Below are 9,419 nucleotides of genomic sequence, written 5' to 3' on the forward strand. Positions count from 1 at the left end.
ACCTCGTAACCCCCATAAGTGGAGGTCTCTCTAAATTCCATACCTCCATGTAGTATCATAAGCTTTCTAAAGGTCAAATAATGTTGACACAACATGTTATCAGTTGAGAAAAGCTTCTCAAGTCGAATCAGGTGGCCTAAAATAGAGGGTCAGAATCTATATTATAAGAAGAGGTGTTTGATTCATAGAATCAATATTAACTTCACATGTGAACAGGAAGAAAGTAATCAAATATCATTTCTTAACCTCAAAATTACAAGAACCGACACACAATTTAAAACAAAAAATCCACCGAAAAATCACCCATACTGGACTATACATTCCTTGGGCCTCAGCACATGAAACAAAACAAAAACTCAACATACTAAGAAACCAAATAAACAGAGCTATAAAACTATGCTCATTAGATAAAATTAACGATGAATAAGACAAAATAAAACAATACTTCATGAACATCAATAAGTTTCCTCCACAAACCGTAGAAAACATTATACGTACACACCTAGTCAGAAAGCAAAATCAACCAACAAGAGTAAATACATTTCACAATTTAAAAAATCACAAAACTTTATACTGCTGCATACCATATATCCCCAACATCAGCAGAAAAATAACCAACATTTGGCAAAAACTAGTCACAAAATATGACATTCCAGTTAATACCAAATTTATTCAAAAACCAGGCACAAAACTGAGGTCTATACTATGTAAAAACTACACTGACAAACACCACACCAACATTATTTATAAAATACAATGTGACAACTGCCACGACTTCTATATTGGAGAAACAAGTAGAAAAATGAAAACCAGATTCAAAGAACACAAAAAAGTCACCTTCACACATTTTCGAACACTGTAAGTCAAATAAACACAACATAACCATAGAAAACACTCAAATACTAAATAAAGAAACAAACATAAACAAACGCAAAATTAAAGCCTTACTTGTACAACAACTTAAACCCAAGATAAACCAATACAAAGGAACGCCTTTATACTTATATTAAAAATAATAAAATAAATAAAATTATATATTCAAACATCTAACACCGCCCTCTACATTCCGACACTCAGTTACACAACTCCTTTCAAACACGTGGTCAGCTTCCGGTCAGTAACCTCTTTCTTTGTGAACCTGACGATGGCCGAAGAAGGTCGAAACGTTGTTCGCTCCTCTACGTAAAATATTTTCTCAACCCAAACGAACCGTTTTTAACAGATATATTTCTCTGTATAAATATTATTCATCTGTTTTGTTCAACACATTGTTTTATTTCCTGATAAATCATTTAGAACACACTTAACCCTTGACGTTTCATTTACACTCCTCCATTTTCTTTTCTTGGCAGTTTGCCAATACTCTTTTCAAACTATCGAAAGTCTTCTATATTATTCATGATACAAATATCATTATATATTAAGTTAGTGCCCGGCTTGTACAGCTGAAAGTCTGCGTGTTTACAACGCTAAAATGAGGGGTTTGATTCCCCTCTGTGGACCCAGGAGATAGCCAGATTTGGTTTTGCTGTAAGAAAACACACACACATATTTTAAGTTATAAATATTTTTTCTGTCATAAATCACAAATTTGAAACTATTCATATCCAGCACTTTAAATATATAAATTTGTTTTATATTTCTAATAAAATTTCATCAGTCGCTTCACCATTTATCGTAAAAGAAATATCTTGAAATTAATGTTTTTTTATATTATTTAAACTGCAACGAGGACTGGAGAAAGTTCGCTTGGTCTGAAAAACATTTTTTTTTTTAATTATAGAAACTCATCGCTGTTGGAGAACAAATAATGATCGTACATTCTAGTTCCTCCATATAATACCTTCAGCTACAAACGTCTGTGTTATCCTGTCTGTTAAACACCATATAATACCTTCAGCTTCAAACGTCTGTGTTATCCTGTCTATTAAACACCATATCATACCTTCAGCTACAAACATCTGTGTTATCCTGTCTGTTAAACACCATATAATACCTTCAGCTACAAACGTCTGTGTTATCCTGTCTGCTATATCGTGATGTAAAAGTTCAAATAGGAATTAATAATATACTCCTCATAGACACTGGATGCAACTTTTCGGACTTCCGTATATTTTGATTTCTCATGATGTCTCTCTGAATTCCTTGTAAACAGACATTAATGGTGTTTGACAAATGTGTAGAGAAACATGAAGGGGGAGGTCTAGAAATTTAATGTACAAAACATTCCTTTAATGGAAATTTCCCCCCGCAGAGTGTGTAGCGCAGATAATATATTGCCCCCTGCTAATATAGCGGTATGTTTACGGATTTACAACGTTCAAATCAGGGGTTCGATTCCCCTTGGTGGGCTCAGAAGGTAATCCGATCTTTAGAAAACACACACCCACTCACAGACCCATCAGGTGTAATTTTGTCGGTGGTGGAAGAAAAGTCTACACCTTTGTTTTTGTATCATTACCTCAGGTTATAAATGTCTCACAGTTGGATTAAACCCGGTATATTCCGACAGTTAGGAAGGTAGGTGGTTTTTTACAAGCTGTCTAAGATTTCAAAAGTAGAGACAGCTAGCTTCGTAGGAAATTAACAAATGCAAAAAAAAAAAACAACATATTAGTACACTAAGACTCTTACAGATGGCGTAATTATAGAAACAAAAACAGTAATTAATAATGTATCGTTTAATTTCTTGTTTAAGGCTTTTAAATAATCGAATGACACTTCAATTTTCGTACTGCCCTCTACCTTTTAAAAAGCATTTTTTGAAGTTAACCTGAGAAGTTTTAACGCTTCAAGTTTCCCAGATGATAAATTCTAGAGGCTTATACAATATTTACAACAATTGTTATATTTCTATAAAACATTTCAAAAGCAATTTCTAGTGAAATATTTTATTCGGAATTTTTATCATTAAATGTAAACAGAAATAACAAGTGGCATGTGATGTGTGAGGTAAATTATCGCGCTAACAGCTAAGCAAGACAGGATTCAATCAGTTATTAAAATTAAATTATCAGTAGGAACAAAAAGTGTCATAAAAGTTTTATTTTTGGTAAATGTTAAATTTAGATGCTCATCATGGTTCATATTATAAGTACTATTGTATATTTTTAATATTCACTGCTTGTGAAGATTTTCTTGTTTCGTATCAATAAAGATATACGACAAAATGTTTTGTTACTGTGACAGAACAGTATAAATATCTGAACACTTTGTTTGTTATAAGAACAAAGTCACAATGGTGTTTCTGTTGTGTAACTACTTAAACTTATGCTGTACTCCAGGGAGCTGTGTGAAGGTGTTGAGTCAGCCGTTTTAGAATTTAGCTTCATGAATTAAAAAAAGGCCCGGCATGGACAGGTGGTTAAGGCGTTCGACTCATAATAAATAATTAGATAAGAGTTTCACATGTTTGGAACTGTAGTGTATCATAAAACTGTACAAATGACTTATGTCATGTGACAAACAAGAGTATGTCGTCACACTGAACTAAGTGTATGTATACCGTCCTGATACGGCTAGGTGGTGAGTGACTCGAATTCTTAAGGTAACGAGTATGAATCCCCCACTCATGAAACTTGTTTGCCCATTCAGCCAAAGAGGCGTTATAAGTAACGGTTGATCCCAGAATTTGTAAATAAAAAGTAACTAACAGTTGAGGAGGATGGTGATGGCTATTAGCCTTCCTTCTTATCTCACTCAGGTAACTTAAGGACGGCTAGCGCAGATAATTCTCGTATAAATTTGTGGGAAGTTTAAGTCAAACAAAGAAACAGACAGCGTGTCAACATGATTACGATACAAAAATCATTTAGTTTGCCTGTATACTTATGGTTAAATAAATGTCTTTATAGACACCTGTGTGTTCTAAAGATAAAATAACTACGTTTTGTCTATAATATTGCACATCGAAGCTCGTTTGTTCTAATGTTACAATAGCTACGTGTGTTCCACACGATTTATTTATATATAAACCATTTGTGAATATCCATGAAACACAACTACTTACATGTTACTATCCATTCTACCCTAATCACACAACTTCATTACCACTTACAGGTTTAAAGTCTTTCCACCACTACATGAGCCACTTTAACAGAAATGTATCACATGTAAATAACAAATAATCACTCACAGCTTCCTATTGGTTCAATCTGTCTCTCTACATGTCTCGAAAATATTGTAATTTGACACTTGACGTCAACTGTTAATGGAATTATTCTGATTGGTTGTGATGTTCTCAGAACTGTGCATCTCATTAAAAATACGACTATATAAGCTGAGTATCAGGACCATAGTCTAACCAATTCACAATACGCAGATGACATCGCAATCTGGAGCACCTCCAGAAACCCAGTAATGGCCATGTCTCGCGTACAAGAATCACTAAACAACGTCTCAACATGGAGCAACAAGTGGAGGGTCGTGTTAAATCCGACAAAAACACAAGCAATCACCTTCTATAGAAAACTAAAGAAGCAAAGAAAAAATCTAGAAAAAATAAATCTATCACTTGGAAACACAACCATCAACATGAGCAAAAACATCACATTCCTTGGCGTCACTTTCGACACAAAACTAACATGGAAAAAACACATAAACAATATACACTCATCAATAAGAAAAAGGATTTCATATCTAAAGACTATAACTGGTAAACAATCAAAATGTGCACCGAACACCATTATACAAATATACAAGGCTTACATCCGTCCACTAATAGAGTACGGATGTCAAGTAACATACAACATGTCAAACAACACACTCCAAAAAAATCCAAGTGCAACAAAACAAAATATTAAAATCCGCATTCAGTTTACCATCTTTTACACCAACAAATTATCTACACCAAATTAGTAATTTACCAACTATAAGAGATAGAATAACAGAACTTTCTATGAAATATTATCGAAAAGCAGAAAACAGAAACAAACTAACGGCATCACTACACAAATTATCAAGTGCACCAACAAAATACATATCACCATACAACATATTTCAAGAATCACAATCCACTCAACAAAGAGTCTAAATACATAATAACTATGTTATTAACATGAATTCCTTTTTTTTTTTCAGGTACAGGGCACACGACAGGCAAAACTTTCGGCGCCTGTCGGGTGAAAGTGGGTTTTCTCGGGGTACTCCCGTTTCCCCCCACATCAAAATCTTCAGGCATTGGATTTCTAGATCCCAGCCCAGGCAACCTTTTTGCCAGACCCAGAATCGGGCCGTTTGATTTGATCTGAACTTGAATGAATTACATTCATGTTCACATCTACCCAACTTTTTCTTTTCGAGACAGGTCCCGACCTTTCCTTCTTTCCACTGCCACCTTTGCCTCCACCCAAAAGACCATTTAGTGAGACATTCCCCACCCAAAAAGTCAAGAATAATAACGATAATTAATTTATTAAAATAATAATAATAATAAAAAAACCACCACTTAATCCTAATAACAATTCACGAAAGGGGACGAAGAGGAACTACAAAGTTCCTGAACACCCCAGTTGGAGAGAGAACTCTTCGGATTTCTCTCTCTCTAAACTGAACCCCTGCCACGTTAGTTTAGTTTAGTTTAGCATAGTCTAACTGTATATTTACACTCCGATTAAACGTGGTTGAAGTACCTAATAATTGAATACTCCTTAGTAATATAATTTTTATATCATGTTTGAGAGTATTTCTTTATAATAGTAATTATAATTAATATTAAACAAAGTACAGATCTTAAATACTTATCTGAATAATTATTTTTATCATGTTAACACAAACTAATATTTTGTTTTCATTTTATAAGTCAATATTTTACCACAGGCGTGATAACTTCAACGTTTTTCTATTCATTGTTAAACTTTAATTCTGTGTGTTTTAGTTGATCGATCTGGTATTGTTCTTAGATATAAACTTTCTTTAATAAAGAAGTTTTTACTTTCATGTTTTATTAAGTTCGAGAAACCTCCAAGAAAAGAAAAAAATCGATATAAAATTATTTTTGTTGTTAAACGGTATTTACAAAATGTAATTTTTATCCTAAAGAAATCTTGCATTAGATGTTGTCCAGTTATTGTAATGGTTTTAGTGTTCCTGTGATAAATCGGGAACTTGTTTCTTCTGTAACTCTCTACTTCCGTTCATAAAAAGTACCTCTGTTCTAATATATCTGAAGCTAGTAAGATATAGAATTCATGGGCTCTACTAAGTTTCGATCTTTTATTTTAGGCTTTGTTAAAAGTCACATTTCTCTAACTGTATTAATACTGATTTTAACAGATCAGAAAAATGAAGACTACAACAATTATTATACTTTTGATGTTTACAACACTGTTGGAATCAACTCCAGGTGAGAGTATGAATTCTTTAACACTGAATTCATACAAACAGTTTAAATGGTATGATAGAAATATCAATTATTATAAGTTACGTTTGTCTGTATCGTTTAAGAAACTGCCACAATGTTGATTTCTTGTTATTAACGGAGGTTTGTAACATAATATTTAATGAAACTAAGTTTATACCAACGACGTGTATCTAAAAATTCGAATATTGTCTATAATGAAAGAATGTAAAAAACAATATACTTCTCTTGATGACTATATATTTGACAGCAATTTAAAGTGAGAAATTAAATTATTTTAAAATGATTACATGTGTGAAACAGCAACACAGGGTGACACAACCATGCATTTTTATAAAATTTGTTCTTATAACTTTTGAAGTAAATATTTTAATTTAAATTGCATTTGTTGCTACAACTGAATATCAAACTGATAGTAAGTAATATAGATAATAAAGTAACAGATAATTGTTAATTAACTAGTGTACAAAATAATAATTACATTAATACGACAGCTGTTTATATGATTGATCTTGTGCTGTAGTCGTGTTTGTTATGACATACAATCCACAACCGTGAGAACAATATACCGTATTTTATAAATGTAATACGCACATTTTTTTGTTTATATTTCTCATGAGTGTCTCAAGACAAAGGTGATGAGTTAAGACGACAAGAGGTTAACTTGGGATCTACTCAAATCGGCCTCTCATACAGATCATAATGTCATTACTTACTAACTACAAGTATCTTCAGTAATACAAAACAATTGAACTAATATTGTCGATATACTGTGGAATATATTATGTCTTTACTCAGTAAATTGAAGAAAATCAAGGATATGTTAAAGTGTTGGTTGTAAAGTCAATTTTTTATTAGAATTCTCTGTCACAAATTAGGGTTCGTCTTCCACGCTGTAGCCTCTAACTGAGGCGTAAAATACAATATTTAGTGTATAAGGTAAGCAACGGAGAATCACTTTAATGTGTTTTTGCAGATAATTTTTATGTACTTTTAGTGACGCTACGGAAAGTTGAAATTTAATATAAGATACTGTTCTAGAAACAAAGTAGATTGGTTTATAGATTAACAATAGATTTTACTGACAAACTCGGTAAATAACGTAACTGTTAAATATGACTATTTTTTGTGACGTGTTCTGTAACATTAACGGTTGATCTTGATATTGACGTAATTTTAACAGTTTTATGAATATAATGTTTATTAGCTAGGCTTCACAAGTAGATAAACAGTGACGATTAAAAAATCATTATAAAATATTATAGGTGATATATATTCTAATGACGTTACTTTGTTTACTACCTGAACTAGAGGGGAATTTCCGAGATGACATCGCATGTGCAACAAATTTTGTTCACTGTGATGTTCCTCCTTCATATTGTTGTCCTAGTGGTAATGGAGTTGCTGGAAGTGGAGGTGGTTATGGAATCTTTAACTGGAACCCTATGGTTTAAAGCGTAGAAGGAAGCGATATATTCTGAGGATATTTTAGTATCCATATGTAATTTTGTTATCAATAAAAATAAATAATTCTTGTTTTTGCTTGTTGTTAAACACAAAGCTAAGATCTATCTTAGTTCAAAACACTCAGGGAATCGAAACCCGGAATTTAGTAATATAAGTTCTCCACCTTACCAGTTGCTCAACGGAAAGTGTGTGTGTGTGGCTAGAATATTAATACAGTTAATATTCTAATTAACAGTATTCTATTAATAAGCTTTGTGTTAAGTTAAATGAATCAAAACTAAGGACTGAGTTAAAAACAGGAAATCAACACCTCTGATATTTATTTGTTATAACCAAAAACAAGCCAAGACAGATGTAAAAAATGATATACAAATTGAAAAAATGTGTAGAGACTATAATGTGGGATATAAAATGTACTCTATATTTTGGAGGTGACTGAGGAACCTTACATCTGTCATTTTTATCCTGCATTCACCAGTCTCACATAAAGTAATAAAATAATAGTAATAGAGATTAAAATAATATAAACCAGAAGAATGAGATGTCGGTGTTCAAACGACATATTACATATTAAGAATAGTTAAATATCACATTTTGTAACACATTTGTAATTAGTTTGTTGGTTCGGTTATGTAATAGTTTATATTAAAATAATATAAACCAGAAGAATGAGATGTCGGTGTTCAAACGACATATTACATATTAAGAATGGTTAAATATCACATTTTGTAACACATTTGTAATTAGTTTGTTGGTTCGGTTATGTAATAGTTTATATTAGTTGTCTTCCACGTACGTTGAAAGGTATTAAATCAATAATTACACAAATAATGAAATTTAACGTGTCAAATCAAGATAGTTTTATCTGGAAGTTTTTAACATGTTTCGGTTAATATTTTTGGAAACTTTCCAATAATTTGGTAAAAATTTCACATGTTCTAAATCATCAAAACTTTAATTCTGGTGTTCATTTGGTCCCCCACTCGAAGTTAATTTAGCTGATTATTGAAAATACAAATCTAATAATATTGAATGTGTTTACCAATTCTGTATTTGATTAAAATATAAGAAGTCAATATTTGTTGAGTTAAATTTCTTCACAAAAATTAGCTTCCGTCTGGTGTGTAGGAAGACAACTCTTGAAATAATAATTTTTGTCAATGATAATAACACTATGATGCCTGTCTTTGTATCTCAGAACGGCTACTATGGGTATCAACACTTTTATTGATAAGAACAACGTTTCCTAGGTGATCTTCAGGTTAAGAGAGAATATCCCACTTTGTAGAACGACCGTTTATTACAACAAACAATTGTTGTCAAAGAAAATTTTCTGTTTAATTAGTTCGGTTTTGGCGCAAAATTACACGAGGGCTATTTATACTAGTCATTCCCAATTTTGCAACGTAAGACTAGATAATTACTCAAAACTCTTGGACTACTCTTTTACCAACGAAAAATGCCCAACATGGCTGAAAGAGCGAGCATGATGGGTGGGATAAGGAATCGAACCCGCAACCTTCAAATTACGAGTCGATTACCTTAACCACTATATAGAATGAGCCATCTCAGGCTTTTTAACACCAAAATTAAG

At 32.3% G+C, this 9,419-nt stretch overlaps 1 long non-coding RNA gene across 1 annotated transcript; it reads left to right on the forward strand.

Annotated features, from left to right (window-relative positions):
* Positions 1–2,496: 2,496 nt before the first annotated feature.
* Positions 2,497–7,894, forward strand: LOC143249969 (uncharacterized). Its single transcript, XR_013028066.1, has 3 exons — positions 2,497–2,520; positions 6,274–6,343; positions 7,670–7,894. It is a non-coding gene; the product is annotated as an uncharacterized LOC143249969 (long non-coding RNA).
* Positions 7,895–9,419: the final 1,525 nt, after the last annotated feature.

Source organism: Tachypleus tridentatus, chromosome 4, assembly GCF_004210375.1.
Source record: "Tachypleus tridentatus isolate NWPU-2018 chromosome 4, ASM421037v1, whole genome shotgun sequence".
Taxonomy (NCBI): Eukaryota; Metazoa; Arthropoda; class Merostomata; order Xiphosura; family Limulidae; genus Tachypleus; species Tachypleus tridentatus.